Source organism: Lissotriton vulgaris, chromosome 5 (assembly GCF_964263255.1).
Source record: "Lissotriton vulgaris chromosome 5, aLisVul1.2, whole genome shotgun sequence".
NCBI classification, from domain to species: Eukaryota; Metazoa; Chordata; class Amphibia; order Caudata; family Salamandridae; genus Lissotriton; species Lissotriton vulgaris.
Genome location: NC_141693.1, coordinates 881,422,113 through 881,442,744, shown reverse-complemented (window position 1 = coordinate 881,442,744; position 20,632 = coordinate 881,422,113).

Sequence of the window (20,632 nt, the reverse complement as noted above, 5' to 3'; positions counted from 1 at the left end):
AACAGTGAAGACGCCACACAGCAGAGAGTTGAACGCCTTTAATGAAAGGCTGTAGCTTGGCAGGGCAACAATCTCGCTTCTCAGTTCGTCAGAAGCCCAACGCGTTTCAAGCAACGTGGTGCTCTTGTTCACGGGCAAAGCGGCAGAGATGACTGCTGGCGATCAATCAGGAACAGCTGATGTGCAAAATAGTCCCGCCTATATAGGCGTGTGCATGCGGAGCATGCCGGTATTTTGAGTTCCTGTTGTTTTTCCCCAGTGAGCGCCTTGTCATCACTCATATTAATCCATGGTATTACCCCAGTGGGTTGTAAGGGAGCTGAAAACCGCTGCGTGCTATATTTTCAAAGTCCAATCACACGGCACTCCCTGCGTCACCTGGTTCGCAAGTACGAACCCGAAATCTGTGTGAAAACAGCAGGGCGTCTTCGCGACCAGGCCGGCCGCATTTAATTCATTCACAAAACTGCCCAAACAGTGAAGACGCCACACAGCAGAGAGTTGAACGCCTTTAATGAAAGGCTGTAGCTTGGCAGGGCAACAATCTCGCTTCTCAGTTCGTCAGAAGCCCAACGCGTTTCAAGCAACGTGGTGCTCTTGTTCACGGGCAAAGCGGCAGAGATGACTGCTGGCGATCAATCAGGAACAGCTGATGTGCAAAATAGTCCCGCCTATATAGGCGTGTGCATGCGGAGCATGCCGGTATTTTGAGTTCCTGTTGTTTTTCCCCAGTGAGCGCCTTGTCATCACTCATATTAATCCATGGTATTACCCCAGTGGGTTGTAAGGGAGCTGAAAACCGCTGCGTGCTATATTTCCAAAGTCCAATCACACGGCACTCCCTGCGTCACCAGGTTCGCAAGTACGAACCCGAAATCTGTGTGAAAACAGCAGGGCGTCTTCGCGACCAGGCCGGCCGCATTTAATTCATTCACAAAACTGCCCAAACAGTGAAGACGCCACACAGCAGAGAGTTGAACGCCTTTAATGAAAGGCTGTAGCTTGGCAGGGCAACAATCTCGCTTCTCAGTTCGTCAGAAGCCCAACGCGTTTCAAGCAACGTGGTGCTCTTGTTCACGGGCAAAGCGGCAGAGATGACTGCTGGCGATCAATCAGGAACAGCTAATGTGCAAAATAGTCCCGCCTATATAGGCGTGTGCATGCGGAGCATGCCGGTATTTTGAGTTCCTGTTGTTTTTCCCCAGTGAGCGCCTTGTCATCACTCATATTAATCCATGGTATTACCCCAGTGGGTTGTAAGGGAGCTGAAAAACGCTGCGTGCTATATTTCCAAAGTCCAATCACACGGCACTCCCTGCGTCACCAGGTTCGCAAGTACGAACCCGAAATCTGTGTGAAAACAGCAGGGCGTCTTCGCGACCAGGCCGGCCGCATTTAATTCATTCACAAAACTGCCCAAACAGTGAAGACGCCACACAGCAGAGAGTTGAACGCCTTTAATGAAAGGCTGTAGCTTGGCAGGGCAACAATCTTGCTTCTCAGTTCGTCAGAAGTCCAACGCGTTTCAAGCAACGTGGTGCTCTTGTTCACGGGCAAAGCGGCAGAGATGACTGCTGGCGATCAATCAGGAACAGCTGATGTGCAAAATAGTCCCGCCTATATAGGCGTGTGCATGCGGAGCATGCCGGTATTTTGAGTTCCTGTTGTTTTTCCCCAGTGAGCGCCTTGTCATCACTCATATTAATCCATGGTATTACCCCAGTGGGTTGTAAGGGAGCTGAAAACCGCTGCGTGCTATATTTTCAAAGTCCAATCACACGGCACTCCCTGCGTCACCTGGTTCGCAAGTACGAACCCGAAATCTGTGTGAAAACAGCAGGGCGTCTTCGCGACCAGGCCGGCCGCATTTAATTCATTCACAAAACTGCCCAAACAGTGAAGACGCCACACAGCAGAGAGTTGAACGCCTTTAATGAAAGGCTGTAGCTTGGCAGGGCAACAATCTCGCTTCTCAGTTCGTCAGAAGCCCAACGCGTTTCAAGCAACGTGGTGCTCTTGTTCACGGGCAAAGCGGCAGAGATGACTGCTGGCGATCAATCAGGAACAGCTGATGTGCAAAATAGTCCCGCCTATATAGGCGTGTGCATGCGGAGCATGCCGGTATTTTGAGTTCCTGTTGTTTTTCCCCAGTGAGCGCCTTGTCATCACTCATATTAATCCATGGTATTACCCCAGTGGGTTGTAAGGGAGCTGAAAACCGCTGCGTGCTATATTTCCAAAGTCCAATCACACGGCACTCCCTGCGTCACCAGGTTCGCAAGTACGAACCCGAAATCTGTGTGAAAACAGCAGGGCGTCTTCGCGACCAGGCCGGCCGCATTTAATTCATTCACAAAACTGCCCAAACAGTGAAGACGCCACACAGCAGAGAGTTGAACGCCTTTAATGAAAGGCTGTAGCTTGGCAGGGCAACAATCTCGCTTCTCAGTTCGTCAGAAGCCCAACGCGTTTCAAGCAACGTGGTGCTCTTGTTCACGGGCAAAGCGGCAGAGATGACTGCTGGCGATCAATCAGGAACAGCTAATGTGCAAAATAGTCCCGCCTATATAGGCGTGTGCATGCGGAGCATGCCGGTATTTTGAGTTCCTGTTGTTTTTCCCCAGTGAGCGCCTTGTCATCACTCATATTAATCCATGGTATTACCCCAGTGGGTTGTAAGGGAGCTGAAAACCGCTGCGTGCTATATTTCCAAAGTCCAATCACACGGCACTCCCTGCGTCACCAGGTTCGCAAGTACGAACCCGAAATCTGTGTGAAAACAGCAGGGCGTCTTCGCGACCAGGCCGGCCGCATTTAATTCATTCACAAAACTGCCCAAACAGTGAAGACGCCACACAGCAGAGAGTTGAACGCCTTTAATGAAAGGCTGTAGCTTGGCAGGGCAACAATCTTGCTTCTCAGTTCGTCAGAAGTCCAACGCGTTTCAAGCAACGTGGTGCTCTTGTTCACGGGCAAAGCGGCAGAGATGACTGCTGGCGATCAATCAGGAACAGCTGATGTGCAAAATAGTCCCGCCTATATAGGCGTGTGCATGCGGAGCATGCCGGTATTTTGAGTTCCTGTTGTTTTTCCCCAGTGAGCGCCTTGTCATCACTCATATTAATCCATGGTATTACCCCAGTGGGTTGTAAGGGAGCTGAAAACTGCTGCGTGCTATATTTCCAAAGTCCAATCACACGGCACTCCCTGCGTCACCAGGTTCGCAAGTACGAACCCGAAATCTGTGTGAAAACAGCAGGGCGTCTTCGCGACCAGGCCGGCCGCATTTAATTCATTCACAAAACTGCCCAAACAGTGAAGACGCCACACAGCAGAGAGTTGAACGCCTTTAATGAAAGGCTGTAGCTTGGCAGGGCAACAATCTCGCTTCTCAGTTCGTCAGAAGCCCAACGCGTTTCAAGCAACGTGGTGCTCTTGTTCACGGGCAAAGCGGCAGAGATGACTGCTGGCGATCAATCAGGAACAGCTGATGTGCAAAATAGTCCCGCCTATATAGGCGTGTGCATGCGGAGCATGCCGGTATTTTGAGTTCCTGTTGTTTTTCCCCAGTGAGCGCCTTGTCATCACTAATATTAATCCATGGTATTACCCCAGTGGGTTGTAAGGGAGCTGAAAACCACTGCGTGCTATATTTCCAAAGTCCAATCACACGGCACTCCCTGCGTCACCAGGTTCGCAAGTACGAACCCGAAATCTGTGTGAAAACAGCAGGGCGTCTTCGGGACCAGGCCGGCCGCATTTAATTCATTCACAAAACTGCCCAAACAGTGAAGACGCCACACAGCAGAGAGTTGAACGCCTTTAATGAAAGGCTGTAGCTTGGCAGGGCAACAATCTCGCTTCTCAGTTCGTCAGAAGCCCAACGCGTTTCAAGCAACGTGGTGCTCTTGTTCACGGGCAAAGAGGCAGAGATGACTGCTGGCGATCAATCAGGAACAGCTGATGTGCAAAATAGTCCCGCCTATATAGGCGTGTGCATGCGGAGCATGCCGGTATTTTGAGTTCCTGTTGTTTTTCCCCAGTGAGCGCCTTGTCATCACTCATATTAATCCATGGTATTACCCCAGTGGGTTGTAAGGGAGCTGAAAACCGCTGCGTGCTATATTTCCAAAGTCCAATCACACGGCACTCCCTGCGTCACCAGGTTCGCAAGTACGAACCCGAAATCTGTGTGAAAACAGCAGGGCATCTTCGCGACCAGGCCGGCCGCATTTAATTCATTCACAAAACTGCCCAAACAGTGAAGACGCCAGTGATGACAAGGCGCTCACTGGGGGGACTATTTTGCACATCAGCTGTTCCTGATTGATCGCCAGCAGTCATCTTACTTGCGAACCTGGTGACGCAGGGAGTGCCGTGTGATTAGACTTTGGAAGATAGAGTCAAGGGATTCATCCCAATATTGAAGGAGAGTGGACCGCAAAAAACACTAAACAAACATTGTAAATACGTGTATATATCGGTCCAATGCGATATGTAAGTCCATCATCGGTGTTAACCCAATGTATTTAAATTTTGATAAGAACCAATCACGAATGAGCACTGTGCACTTTAAATATGCCAAAAAAACAAGGTTACGCTGTCATGTGATCAAGGCTTTTCAGCCGAAACGTTATGGCGACAGCTGAATAAACACAACTAACCAGCATCCAAGCGTGGTCCGTGTCTGTTTCCAGCGCGATTAGGTCAGAGGTGATTGTGGCAGGAGAGACGGAGGTTTTCCATATATGCAGCCGTTCACGATATCACACGGCTCAACACGGACCCCTTCCGAAAGTCAGCTCGAGAGGAAAAAAGCTGACTGGTCGACGCAAAGTGATATCCGGTCTGAGGTTTCCCTCGGATTCTGTTAGTGGCTTCTGGTAAAGGAGATTAGCGTCGGACCCCCCCTGGAGTACGAAGATTGAAGACGTAAGCCCAGTCCTCCCGGAAGCGGCACAGTGAGGAAGTGCACGAGTTCAGGAGCAAGGACAGAGGACTACGCGGCAAGAGACAATCAAGGTACCGGTGGGAGGAAGGAACGGATGCGCGGGGTTACCTGTGGAGGGAAGTGTAAATAGCCACAGAGTAACGCGACGCCCGCATACAGCATTATCAGCGCAATAAAATGTCTGCCGACAGCGTAAGGGAGCGAGAAGCAAGGGCAAGTACAATGTTCTCGGATAAGCAAGTGGTAAAACCGGCTATCGAGACACAAGAACAGGCGGCTAGCAGCTCTAAAAACATATCCCTGACTGACAAAATAAAAGCACTTGAAAAGAAATCCCGTCAGGAACAGAGCAAATGGTGGGAGTCAAAATCCCTACAAAGCTACATAGAAGTTAGGAGGATACCGCGTGGTTTACGCATCCTAACGGCTCCCAGTTACGAAAATCCGAACCCGGACCTAATGAAGGAGTGGGCCGAGATAAACCTAGAAGCATCAAGACAGCAGGTCCTAGTCCTAATAAAGTATGCGGATATCGACAGAGCTCGATTATTGGAGGAAATATCCAGCATATATGAGGAATTGGAGGGAATGGGTCCGGAGGATGAGAAAGAGAAATTATTAAAAGAAATGAAAACCAGGTTGAAAAAAGAGGAGGAGAAAATTATAGACCGCAAAACTTACAAGTTCCAAAGAGATCGTAGGGACTACGAACTGGGACAAATTTTCACATTTTCTAAACGATATGATTCTTTACGCAATGCGTCAGCAGGCAAAAGTCAGGCAAATAAACAACCCAGGACATCCCAAGCAAAAACACGAAAAGACCAGACTGACTCAACAATGTCAGATTTCAGCTCTGAGGGTGGAAGTGGATCAGAGTCAGAGCAAAGAGAGATAAATGGGGAAAAACAACAAAAAAGACCCTCTCCTGGTGAAGAAATTGTTTTTTTATGCCAAAACAGACTGCAGTCATTAAGACCTGGGACACGAAAAAATTACAGCGAAGTAGGAAGAACTACATCTCGAGGAAGAGGAGGAGGGCAAGGCAGCGGAGGCAACTCAAATCAAGCCACTTGGAGAGGTCGGGGCAAATGGAACAAGAAACAATAACCCCACAAGATAACACAGTGATCAATCTAACTAAGATGGATCTATCACAGAAAGAGGAAAAAATCCTACAACTAGGACTGTCGTTCGCCCCCAGAACCAATCTTGATTATGCCAAAACACGGACAGAAATATACAAAGCGGTAAGAAAATTAAAACTCAAAAAATACCATAAGCAAAGACAAAAGAGGGGAGATAACATCCAGGATGATGAACAAAGCACTCTAACACAGGAGATGGAGGACCTATGGAACAATGAGGGCGAAGAAACGCAACCGCCTATGCCAGATATTTTTGGTGGAACAAGAAGGAAGCAAAAAGAGGGCGATACGGGGCTAACCAAGCTGAAACCCCCATCAACGTTTTGCCCGATACTACCGCGAGATGGAATAGATATCTTCCATGAAAATGTGACTAATGATCTCAAGGAATTGCAAAAACGCATAAACAAGGAACGCTACAAAAATAACGAACAGACCAAGGAGTATGAAAAGCTAATAACGAAGCTAAGCAAGGACAAAAATATAGTAGTTCGGCCAAGTGATAAGGGAGGTAACGTAGTCCTGCTCACCAAGGAAATGTATGAAAAAGAAGCACTTAAGCAACTTAATAATCGTGAACATTATGAGAGAGTGAACATGACAACAGTCAAAGGATGGCAGATTGAATACCATGGCTGGTTGTCAAAATGGAGAAGGAGGAATCTCATATCGGAAGCAGAATACAGGTACTTAAAGGTGGACCATCCAGTGATGCCATGTATTTACTTCATCCCAAAAGTGCACAAAGACCGTGAGGAACCCCCGGGGAGACCGATTATTAATGCAATGGGGGGACTGCTGGAAAATACATCGGTATATATAGATCAATTTCTACAAACCTTTGTGAAAAACTTGGACTCATATATCCGGGACTCAAGTGATGTCCTTGGCAAAATGTGCAAAATTGACTGGCAACCGGGAGACTGGCTGTTGGCATTAGACGTAAGTTCCTTGTATACAAGTATAAAACATCTAGATTGTATAAATGCGGTCAAATACTATCTATCTAGAAGAGCTGCAGACTGCAAAGATCACACTGAAATGTTGCTAATTATGTTGACTTACTGCCTTGAACACAATGTCTTCATATTTAACAATCTTCTTTACCGACAATGTCAGGGGGTGGCAATGGGGGCCAGTTTTTCACCGAGCGTGGCATGTTTACACATGGGGGCTTGGGAAGAACTGGTCCTCAAAATCAACTTTGAAAAAGAAATGAAAGAAAACATTGTATCATGGTATCGTTTTATAGACGATCTGTTTGTAGTGTGGAGAGGGCCGCAGGGAGAGGCGGAAAGATTCATTGAAAAGTTAAATGAGAATGAGCTAAACATCAACTTTACCTATACAATGAGCCAGATTGAGATCCCTTTCTTGGATATAGAAATTTACACCTGTGAGAACAAACTAGCAAGCAGGTTATTCCGCAAAAAAACAGCAGGGAATACGATCCTACACGCCAGCAGCACTCACCCTGCTCATCTAATACGGAGCATTCCGTATGGTGAGATGCTAAGGATACGCAGGCTGTGTAGTGAAACTAATGAATTGCTAAAGGCACAAGACGAATGTGCCAAGCGGTTCATGGAGCGAGGTTACAGCAAAGGGGTCATCCAACAGGCTATCAGAAAATCCATGGTCAAGGACCGTGATGATTTATTAGGTATCAGAGAGACCTCGGCTGAGGCATCAAACAATGAACCTGTACTCAACCCTGATCACAACAAACAGGCAGAACCTTTCCGTATAATAGTGGGGTACTGCAATCAACATCAGGCAGTACGCAAAATTATCAACAAAAATTGGCCAATAGTCAGCAGTGACCCCCTAATAGGGCAAGATCTCCCTAAGAAAGCCTCCATAACCTTCAGTAAAGCTCCCAACATGAGACAAAGACTGGTGGTAACCTGCCCAGAAATTATCGACAGTAGTTCTTGGTACCAGAACAATCAAGGCTTTTTCAGGTGCAAAACCTGTAAAGCTTGTGTTCATGGAGTGAACAAAAAAGTATACAAGGACGGATTTAGTGACCATGAGCATCGCATCACTAAAGTCCTGACTTGTAAAACGGACTATGCCGTTTACGTCCTTGAATGCCCATGCAAACGACAATATGTGGGAAGCACGAAGCTTCCCGTGCATAAAAGAATATTGCAGCATTTGAGAGCAATAACCACGCAGGATAACACCTATCCCGTGGCAAGGCATTTTAAAAGTGAACACCAGAGTAACAACAAGGACCTTAAATACTGGGTGGTGGATGCTGTAAGTGCGAGCCGGAGGGGAGGCAATAGGGAAAATAAGCTACGTAAAATGGAAACAAACTACATACTCAAGCTTAACAGTAAACAGCCTGTAGGTCTGAACCTGACAGAGGATCTGTATACATGTTTGCACAATTAGGGACTATAAATGATAAAAATGCCCAAGCAAGAGAAATAAAAGAGTGTCACCAAAATGAGTGTGTAAATAGGATGTACATATATGAATTAGAAATGAGCAATATATAAATGTGTATTTTTATATTTGTGTATATATATTTGTAATTAGATGTAATTGTATATAGATGATTAAGATATCAATTGTACATAATGAATTTTACACAGAATTAGTTGGGCAATTATCAAAGTCACCTAAGCAATTCAATACATGAGATAAATGAGTATGAAGTGGAAGGACCATATTTACGGATAGATAGTACTGTAGTTAACAACCTGAGGAGAATGATCATGAGGAGTAATGTAACTGAGAACTGTAAAAATAATAAGACAAACTGAAATATACTTGTTGTAGAATTGAGGAGTAAACATGATTGGCCCCACAACCAATAACAATGAAATGAATAGCTAAAATTTTCAAGGTATAGCCCTAGTTTACACAAGTTTTTAAACACTGTTTTGCACAGGAGCACTTTTTATGGGGTATGGGAAAGAACACATACAATGCAAAAAATGGAAAAAATGTAATTAAAATGTAGGGTGAAAAATGATTCTTAATCATGGTAATGGAAAAAAGACTGATATTGGGATTTAACCCAGAATTGTATTAAGTATGGCAACATCGAAGAAATGTGAAAAAAATATATTTTAATTTTTGTACATACACAATGGGATTTAACCCGGAATTGTTAGATAGAGTCAAGGGATTCATCCCAATATTGAAGGAGAGTGGACCGCAAAAAACACTAAACAAACATTGTAAATACGTGTATATATCGGTCCAATGCGATATGTAAGTCCATCATCGGTGTTAACCCAATGTATTTAAATTTTGATAAGAACCAATCACGAATGAGCACTGTGCACTTTAAATATGCCAAAAAAACAAGGTTACGCTGTCATGTGATCAAGGCTTTTCAGCCGAAACGTTATGGCGACAGCTGAATAAACACAACTAACCAGCATCCAAGCGTGGTTCGTGTCTGTTTCCAGCGCGATCAGGTCAGAGGTGATTGTGGCAGGAGAGACGGAGGTTTTCCATATATATATATATATATATATATATATATATATATATATATATATATATATATATATATATATATATATATATATATATATATATATATATATATATATATATATATATATATATATATATATGTATGTATGTATATATATAACGAACGAGATGCCTGCTGAGGAAGAGCCCACTACTGGTAGGTAATGTCTGTAGAATCTTTATTGGAGGTACCGCTTGCAAGAAAGAACGTGGCACACACTCATAATTGTCCTGCTCCCCCGATGCATTTCGTGCATGGCTGCACTTAATCATGGGCTGCGGGCTTTCAGTTTGCAGAGGCGGCCATACACTGTTTGAAGTACCTGTGTGTCTAAGAACCTCGCCTCAGTGGGCGTGTCCACTGCTAGTGGAATTCTGGTCCTTGTGGTGCCTTCGTAATCCTCAGTGGGTTGTATGCTGCTTCCTCAACCCATAACTGTATTGTCGGAAGTGGGTTGTGGAACCTCGTCCTTCAAATACCAGCAGCTTGCCCCTCCAATAAAACAGCTGCCAGTACCAACGCCGCAGAGCCGGTTGACGCCGCAGCAGGTCTGTGAAAACAGCAGGGCTATTTCCGCGGTCCAGGCGGAACCGCTAAACATCAAACCAACGAGGTGCCTGCTGAGGAAGAGCCCACTACTGGTAGGTAATGTCTGTAGAATCTTTATTGGAAGTACTGCATGAAAGAAAGAACGTGGCACACACTCATAATTGTCCTGCTCCCCCGACGCGTTTAGTGCATGGCTGCACTCAATCATGGGCTGCGGGCTTTTAGTTTGCAGAGGCGGCCATACACTGTTTGAAGTACCTGTGTGTCTAAGAACCTCGCCTCAGTGGGCGTGTCCACAGCTAGTGGAATTCTGGTCCGTGTGGTGCCTTCGTAATCCCCAGTGGGTTGTATCCCGCTTCCTCAAACCATAACTGTATTGTCCCAAGTGGGTTGTAAAACCTCGTCCTGCAAATACCAGCAGCTTGCCCCTCCAATAAAACAGATGCCAGTACCAATACCGCAGAGCCGGTTGACGCCGCAGCAGGTCTGTGAATACAGCAGGGCTCTTTCCGCGGTCCAGGCAGAACCGCTAAACATCAAACCAACGAGATGCCTGCTGAGGAAGAGCCCACTACTGGTAGGTAATGTCTGTAGAATCTTTATTGGAGGTACTGCATGCAAGAAAGAACGTGGCACACACTCATAATTGTCCTGCTCCCCCGACGCATTTCGTGCAGGGCTGCACTCAATCATGGGCTGCAGGCTTTTAGTTTGCAGAGGCGGCCATACACTGTTTGAAGTACCTGTGTGTCTAAGAACCTCGCCTCAGTGGGCGTGTCCACAGCTAGTGGAATTCTGGTCCGTGTGGTGCCTTCGTAATCCCCAGTGGGTTGTATGCCTCTTCCTCAAACCATAACTGTATTGTCCCAAGTGGGTTGTGGAACCTCGTCCTGCAAATACCAGCAGCTTGCCCCTTCAATAAAACAGCTCCCAGTACCAACGCCGCAGAGCCTGTTGACGCCGCAGCAGGTCTGTGAAAACAGCAGGGCTCTTTCCGCTGTCCAGGCGGAACCGCTAAACATCAAACCAACGAGGTGCCTGCTGAGGAAGAACCCACTACTAGAAGGTAATGTCTGTAGAATCTTTATTGGAGGTACTGCATGCAAGAAAGAGCGTGGCACACACTCATAATTGTCCTGCTCCCCCGACGCGTTTCAAGCATGGCTGCACTTAATCATGGGCTGCGGAAAACAGCACTACGAGTACCACAATGCCAAAGTATTGGCCACGCCCACGGAGGCGGAGACTCTGATGAATATTAAGTGCTGAAAATAATCCGGTGCCATCCTGTAATCAGAAGCCTGTGTCCCTGAGGAAATGCGGTCAGCATGAAACGCGTCGGACTTTTGGTGATTTGAGTGACAGCGGCTTTCCATGCAATACGGCAACTCCCAATATAGAATTACAGCAAATCACTTACCTGCTGCGGGCCTTCTCCTTTACAGGCACTCTTGGTGTTTTGATATATATATATATTCACTGAAAAAACCATAGGTTATAGACCATATATAGTTAGGAATTCGCATTTACAAAACCTTATTTTACTCACACAAAACCATTGAAATTCCATATATAGTTAGTTGCACTAACTATATATTGCGCACCCGCAATCCACTGCTGATGATGTCACATATTACATCATTCATGACATGGTCAGTGACACCACTGATGACATCACTGATGACATCTCAAATGACATCACTGATGACATCACTGATGACATCTCATTTGACATTACTGATCACATCACTGATGATATCATTCATGTGATAATACGATGAACCTCTTCAGACTCTAATATAACCTTAGATACAATCAGTGTAAACAGACACTCACAGACTATCACTCATCCATGGAGTTACTCACACACCTAGTCAGTCATGCAAAGAATCAATCACACCTCCATTTCCTCAACTATACAGTTATACAAACTTTACTTATTCAAACATATACTAACACATATTTACTCTCTTATACAATCCCTGATACAAGTTCACAATGATCCATACAGCCACTCACACATTCACTGGCTCTTATGCACAGTTATTTATATATGTCAACTCTCACATGTACTGTGTTTTACATATGTACTTACTTTGACATGTAGCACTGAGATATCCATTCACTCACCAATACACTCATGCACACAGTCAACCGCCCATACAGCTGTTTCCACATGCACTTTTGAAACCATACATCTAGTGAATCAGTGAATCAACTGCTCACACATCTATGCACAGAGTCATACACCTCCCAGCCACCCACACACACACTCAGTCTCCCATACAAATACTTGGGCAACCAATCAATAACCCATATAGTTACTTATTTAGCTACTTATCAACACATGCAACAGTTTACAGAACAACAGACATAATGATGCACAAATTAAGACAGTTTAGTCACTAACCCATGCACTCAGTGAGACACATTTAATCACTCACTCATACAGTCAGTCAGGCACCTACTAAATCCTACATCCAGACACTTATACATCCACTCATTCTTCAATATGTAAGACATATTTTAACTTTACAGAAACATACAGTCACTGGATGTTGTCATCAGTGATGTCATCAGTGATGTCATTTGAGATGTCATCAGTGATGTCATCAGTGATGTCACTGACCATGTCATGAATGATGTAATATGTGACATCATCAGCAGTGGATTGCAGGTGCGCGATATATAGTTAGTGCAACTAACTATATATGGAATTTCAATGGTTTTGTGTGAGTAAAATAAGGTTTTGTAAATGCGAATTCCTAACTGTATATGGTCTATAACCTATGGTTTTTTCAGTGAATTTTCAAGGTTTTGTAAATGCTAATTCCTAACTATATATGGTCTATAACCTATGGTTTTTTCAGGGAATTTTCAAGGTTTTGTAAATGCTAATTCCTAACTATATATGGTCTATAACCTATGGTTTTTTCAGTGAATGTCATTGGTTTTTTAAAAGCTAATATCTATAGCTGTAAAATATATTCTTTATTACGTGACGTATCACGTAGCCACGTGAGACGCCTCATGACGCGTCGCATAACCGTGACGTATCGTCTCTGCAGCGCAAACAAAACCCGTAACGTAAGCGCGCCGGAGCACGCTTACAGATATATATATATTTTTTTAACCTTAATTAGACAAAATCCACACGTGCACATATCGTGAGGCCTTGCAAAGGCACATCAAACAAACAGTCCCTACAATTTTGCCAAGTTTGGTGGAAATCTATTCCTTTAAATTTTATTTTACTGTTTCTCTTGGTTTTCCCCTTGTTACGCTTACCGGAACGCTACCCGGTATGCAAACCGGACGCTCCAAAAACACAAGATGTCGGAATGAATATATATATATACATACATATATAAACATATATCATCTGTATATCTATATAAATGCAAACATAAATGCATGGATACATATACTTATATGCATACAGATGCATGTTATTTACATGAAAGTTGAAAAAACACTAATAAAAGCAAAGCTAAAAAGCCACCTCGTTACAAACAGAATGGCTTTAACTTAAACGAGGGCGAGATCTATTGCATTTTCAATGCTTGTTTACTTTGGTTCCATCAAGAAGGCATTCAGATGTGTCACACATTTGCCATAAATTCTGAATGTTAGCACTCTAGTTGCACATTAGATCACTGTAGTAAAGCTACTGCTCACCAGGGACGTCTGCTGCTGGTATTCAAAGTGCATGTTTCAGTCTGCATGTCAGAATTTTTTTAATGAAATAGAAGAGGATTTGAGAAGTCACTCAAAATGATCCCTAATTTTCCTTTCTGAAGCACTAATCATACTTTCTATGGCAAAATTAACCCCCTCATGTTGTTCCTTTTTAAATTGAGTGTTTTCAGACTTACCACTTCATTCCAATCAAGATGGCTTCTGGTGTGCCATACTTTTGTCATAAGTAAGACTGTTAGCGCTCTAGTTGTTCTTTAGAACACTCTGGGACATTCTGTCATTGGGCTATACTTGGGGTACATCTGGGTGATATTTGGGCTACATTTAGGCTCTTTTGTCTCTGGTGGCCATCTTGGGAGACTGTATGTCAGAATTTTTTAATGAAATTGAAGATGGTTTGAGAAGTCACTCAAAATGTGCCCTAATTTTTCTTTCTGCAGCACTAATCATAATTCATATGGCAAAATATACCCCCTCATTTTGTTCCTTTTTAAATTAAATGTTTTAAGAGTTACCACTTTATTCCAATCAAGATGGCTTCAGGTGTGCCATACCTTTGTAATAAGTAGGACTGTTAGCGCTCTAGTTGTTCTTTAGAACACTCTGGGACATTGGGCTATACTTGGGCTACATCTGGGTGATATTTGGGCTACATTTGGGCTCTTTTGTCTCTGGTGGCCATTTTGGGAGACTGCATGTCAGAATTTTTTAATGAAATAGAAGAGGATTTGAAAAGTCACTCAAAATGTGCCCTAATTTTTCTTTCTGCAGCACTAATAATACCTTATATTGCATAATATACCCCCTCATGTTGTTCCTTTTTAAATTAAATGTTTTAAGAGTTACCACTTTATTCCCATCACGATGGCTCCAGGTGTGCTATACCTTTGTAATAAGTAGGACTGTTAGCGCTCTAGTTGTTCTTTAGAACACTCTGGGACATTCTGTCATTGGGCTATACTTGGGCTACATCTGGGTGATATTTGGGCTACATTTGGGCTCTTTTGTCTCTGGTGGCCATTTTGGGAGACTGCATGTCAGAATGTTTTAATGAAATAGAAAAGGATTTGAGAAGTCACTCAAAATGTGCCCTAATTTTTCATTCTGCAGCACTAATCATACTTTCTATGGCAAAATATACCCCCTCATGTTGTTTCTTTTTAAATTAAATGTTTTAAGAGTTACCACTTTATTCCAATCAAGATGGCTTCAGGTGTGCCATACCTTTGTAATAAGTAGGACTGTTAGCGCTCTAGTTGTTCTTTAGAACACTCTAGGAGGCTGCAGTAGAACACAAAGGAATCAACTGACAGTCTCTGTCCTTGTTGGATGTACATGTTTTACTGAGAATGTCAGACTTCATTTTCACATCACTGAGAAAGATAATGTGAATTTACAGAAAATATGCTTTCAGTTTAGCTTATAGATCCCCTTACAAACCACTGTGGGAAAATCATGAGATATTAGTTTTCTTTCAAACAATATTCATGATATCACAGCAGAAGGTTTTTTCACATGGTAAAATCACCTTAGAACCCACCACAATTCCTAAAACGAGTATGGTACCATCAACAAATGATTTATAATGTAACTAAAGTCCTAAAACCCTCTATTAACTACAATGCTTTTTAATGAGGTGCTATCATGTATATTGGTCCCAAGATGGCTGCCAACACTTCTTGGATGAAGTGCTGACAGCCAATCAGATCAGATGTGTGGTTAGGCTCCGCCCAGATATATATCTTTTTTTGAACCTAAATTACTCAAAATCCACTGGAGCACATATATTGAGACCTAGCAAAGGCACATCGGGCTAACAGTTCCTTCAATTTTGCCAAGTTTCGTGCAAATCCATTCAGCCGTTCGAGCTAAAAGTGAGGCCAACCGCTTTATGGAAATTAACATGGGAAAAACGCGTTTTGGGACCCCCCTTTTTTCTCGGCCCCCCCTTGATGAAACCCCCCCAATTTGTCAGGGGCTGCTCAGAAACAAAATGTTCCATTTTCCTGAAAATTTCAGCCAATTCCGTCCACAAACGCCAAAGTTATTAGACATAGAATTTTCAAAAATCCCATAGAGAAAAAATCCTAACTATATATACCTACTGGCGACCGCCAGTAGGTAATATTAATATAAGCATGGAGCTTACCTAAAGAGTGTCCCCCGGCTGCGAAAGTTACGGAAACAGAATTTTGATGGAAGGGCCACCTGGTGAGGCCCGCCTCAGCGAAGTGAATGGATTTTGTAAGCAGTTAGGATTTGCGGAGGACTTGTCCGAAGCACAGTGTATTTTTAACAGCGGAAAAGAGTAAGCTGCACCATGGTAGCGAGACTGCCCCCACGCACTGTGACTGAGATATGGAACTTTCCCTCTAAGGGCATGATTTGCACTCAAGACACAGTGTATGAAGCATGGTTTTGCCAACATCGACATTGGGAATCCAGCAAAGAAAGCGGAGGGCAGCATAAAAGTATTCTTGGAATTGTAGTCCCGTATAATGGAAGTTGAAGCCATAATATTTCACTGCCAAGGAAACATGAACTAAAAATCAATGAGGGGGTCAATAGGAACCTAACTAAAGAGCTGGTACTCAACCTTGCAGTATGGAGGAGAAAACGGTGATTGAGACAGAGAAAAAATACAAAGACTGAACTGTCCCTTTAAAATTGGAAGTAATTGGACTTGGTCCCTTCTCAATGACTTTAAAGTTACGTTGTTTCAAATGCTAAACGAACCCATTGATGCAGCTGATGGCATTTGAGGAAGAGTCATTAGACTCGAAACGCGTTATGCCTACAATCTTTTTTAATAAAACAAATTTAAAAGTACTGCTGGTGTGGCATTGGTTACGCTGCGGAGCTGCGCGTGATTTCTTGAGGCTCTATATATATATATATATATATATATATATATATATATATATATATATATATATATATATATATATATATATATATATTACCTACTGGCGGTCGCCAGTAGGTGTATATAGTTAGGATTTTTTCCTATGGGATTTTTGAAAATTCTATGTCGAATAACTTTGGCGTTTGTGGACGAAATTGGCCTAAATTTTCAGGAAAATGGCACATTTTGTTTCTGAGCAGCCCCTGAAAATTTGGGGGGGGGGGGGTTTCGTCAAGGGGGGCCGAGAAAAAAGGGGGGTCCCAAAACGCGTTTTTAACATTGAGTTTTCTATAGGGCGGTTGGACTCACTTTTAGCTCGAATGGCTGAATGGATTTACACGAAACTTGGCAAAATTGTAGATATGGTTTGCCCGACGTGCCTTTGCTATGTCTCAATATATGTGCTCCAGAGGATTTTGAGAAATTAACGTTTTAAAAAACAGATATATCTGTGACAGCGCTCCGGTTAGTGCTCCGGTTCGCGTACCTGACGCGTAACGGAACTTCGCGAAGCGAAGCTGATTGGCTCTCCGGTGTCTGTCAACATTCTCAACAGTCCGGACCGGCCGCCATCTTGTCTCTCGGTAGGATCGAGAGACAAGAGGAGTAGAAAAATGAAGGGGGAATTTGTGTTTCGTTTTAATTAAATCACAAGATGGAGGAAAAACAATGTGGGAAATGGGTAAAAGGGGACACGGGAGAAGTATCCTGACCCCCTAGGTTTTCTGAGGGTGGCTGAGGAGGCTCATATATGTTGGAATAAAAAAAAATTTGAATTTTTCGCGCGGTTAGCTGCCGGTACGCGAACCGGGTAGCGAACCGGGAAGCGAACATAAGTGAAAATTAGTGAAAAAAGGTACATTCGAAATTTGGAAAGACTAATTATAGTTAAGGTAGCTCTGAAAAGAGCTTTTGTGTTCTGTGTAAGTTCTAGGTACTTATAAGTAGGTACCAATACACAGTCTTAAATTTTGTATGAAAACTCTGTTGCCCTCATCTGAGAAGTGCACACCATCTCCCCTGTAGATATCTTGCATGTAGTAACGCAAGTTATTGTTGTAGATGGCGCCCATTCCATGGTCTCTCATATAAGCTGAAACAGACTTATTTACATGCTTCCTCGCTTTCTCAATTTGTGGACAAAATTGATTGGACCACCTCCATTTCTGTCTATGGCATATATTGGAATATACCAAGGCAGTTTGAGGGAAAAGTGCCATTAATTGCTCAAAGGTGTCCTTTAAGAGCATTTCTAGACCTACCCCAGTCAAAGTGCCCAAATCATTTCCTCCACAGTGCACTATTATGAGGTCAGGGTTTGGCAAATGCAAAAAGGTTTTCACCAATGGTATCAATTGGTGACATCTCAATCCTCTTTGCCCAATCCATTTGATATCCACATTTTGAAAATTGAGGTTGTGTAAATTTCTGTTATCAGCATACCTGTGAGCCCAGTGGATATAGCTATGTCCAAGAATCCAGACAGAAAACATGGCGAGAGGAGGTTCTGCTGCAGTCAGATGAAGTGTGGGAATGAAATGGCAGTTGAAACCGTAGGAGTTTGTAAAGAAAAAACTGTGGAGTTTCAGTGCTAATGATTCATTAGCAATGATTGGTGGATTTCCATTGCTGAAAACAGAAAGTTAGGGTGCATGGATGTGTTCTTTGAAAGATGTAATTTGAATGGTTAAGAAAAAATGATTTTATGAAAGATTGCAGTGGATTAGCAGGTGTACTGAGAGTTCAGAGTTCATTTGAAACATTGTTGTGTGAACTTGTAAACATGAGAGGTCTGGCAGGAGGTTGTTGCTATGGAAAAAGGGCAGAAAGGGCAGAGGGGGGAAGGGTGTTGATTTGAAAAAAGTGAGGGAAGCGAACCAAAAGAAATAGAGGTTGTCAGAGTGCTAAACATTCTAGCAATTTCTTATAAAGGGGAGGTAGTTCTGAAAAGAACTTTATTTTTTATTATTTTTGTTGTTTTATATTTTTTTTATTATTTTTCTGAACATTTTGTTTTTTTTTTGTATTTTTTGAACGGTTTTATATTTTTTTTGTTTTTTTTGATGGGGGGAGAAACAAAAATGATTCATTATGAAGGGCTCAACAGGAGCAACAAAAAAAAGATAATTTATTTCCTGGGACGTTTTGCACATTTGTGCTTCTCAATTGCTTTATTAATTAAGTTTATGCTGCTCTCTCTGAAGCAAATGAGTTGTCCACAAAAATGCAAACATGCTTCATAATTGCAAATTTCATTTGAATATTTGGGACCATCTCCCTCGCCTCTGGTCCCGACACTGCCTCTTCATTGGTGGATGTACTGGCCACAGGTCGGGGGTTATCCACCAGATCACGTAGTTGTGCAGCACTGTAATTTATAGGGTGCCACCTTTCCATATGGCGATGCATGGTATAATTACCATAACTATATTTCTTGCCTGTTCCTCTGGACAGTTCATCTTTGCAAATCAGGCAGGTAACATACCGGGCCTTTACCTTTTTTTGTTCCGGGGGTATTGAAAAAAATTGCCAAATATAACTCTCTTTAACATGGTACCTCCTAGGCTCTTCAGGTAAAAACCTTCCTGTCCCTTGCTCCTCTTCCTCTTCTTCCTCTTCTTCCTTCTCTTGTTCTAGGATGACCTGAGGAGGTGGTCCTCTCTTCCTAGGAGGTTGTGGTGGTGGTGGGGGTCCACCAGCTGCAGCAATCATTGAAGTCATTTCTCTGGTATTGAAAAAAGGTCTTTCTCTCATAAAAATGAAAGTCAGAGTGAGAAAAAAAGGTGGGGCTTTCATCATTTGGGAAAAAAAATGTTCTAAACCAATGAAAAGTGTTATTTTTAGGTCATATGACCAAGCCTTCCATCATTAGGAAACCAAAAGTAAAATGAACCAATGAAAAGTTTTATAAACAAGTCACATGACCTGTTATGCTTACGTTACGCGCTCCGCGCCGCGCCCCGGATCGCTTCCGGGACGCTGCGCTTCGCGCCTCGGTTCGCGTTCCAGAGCGCTTCCGGGTGCGCTAACGTGGCGCGTCATAAGACGCATTACGCGGTAACGTGATACGTCGCGCTTACGCGACGCGTCACAATGTTGATTTCTAACGCGTTTACCGGTTCGCCGACCGGATCGCGGAACAAAATGAAGCTAACGGGAAGCTGCCCGGTTCGCAGACCGGCAGCGAAACAAAAAAAAATAATTAAAAAAAATATTAAAAAAAATATATATTACAAAAATATAAAATATATTTTTGAATTAGAATAAGAATAAATTTTACAGCTTTTGATATTTGCTATTAAAAAACCATTGAAATTCACTGAAAAAACCATAGGTTATAGACCATATATAGTTAGGGATTAGCATTTACAAAACCTTGAAAATTCACTGAAAAAACCATAGGTTATAGGCCATATACAGTTAGGGATTAGCATTTACAAAACCTTATTTTTCTCGCACAAAACCACTGAAAATCGCATATATAGTTAGTTGCACTAACTATATATATCGCGCACCCGCAATCCACTGCTGATCATGTCACATATTACATCTGTCATGACATGGTCAGTGACATCACTGATGACATCACTGATGACATCTCAAATGACATCACTGATGACATCACTGATGACATCTCAAATGACATCCCTGATGACATCACTGATGACATCTCATTTGACATTACTGAGCACATCACTGATGACATCATTCATGTGATAATACGATGAACCTCTTCAGACTCTAATATAACCTTACATACACTCAGTGTAAACAGACACTCACAGACTGTCACTCATCCATGGAGTTACTCACACACCTAGTCAGTCATGCAAAGAATCAATCACACCTCCATTTCCTCAACTATACAGTTATACACA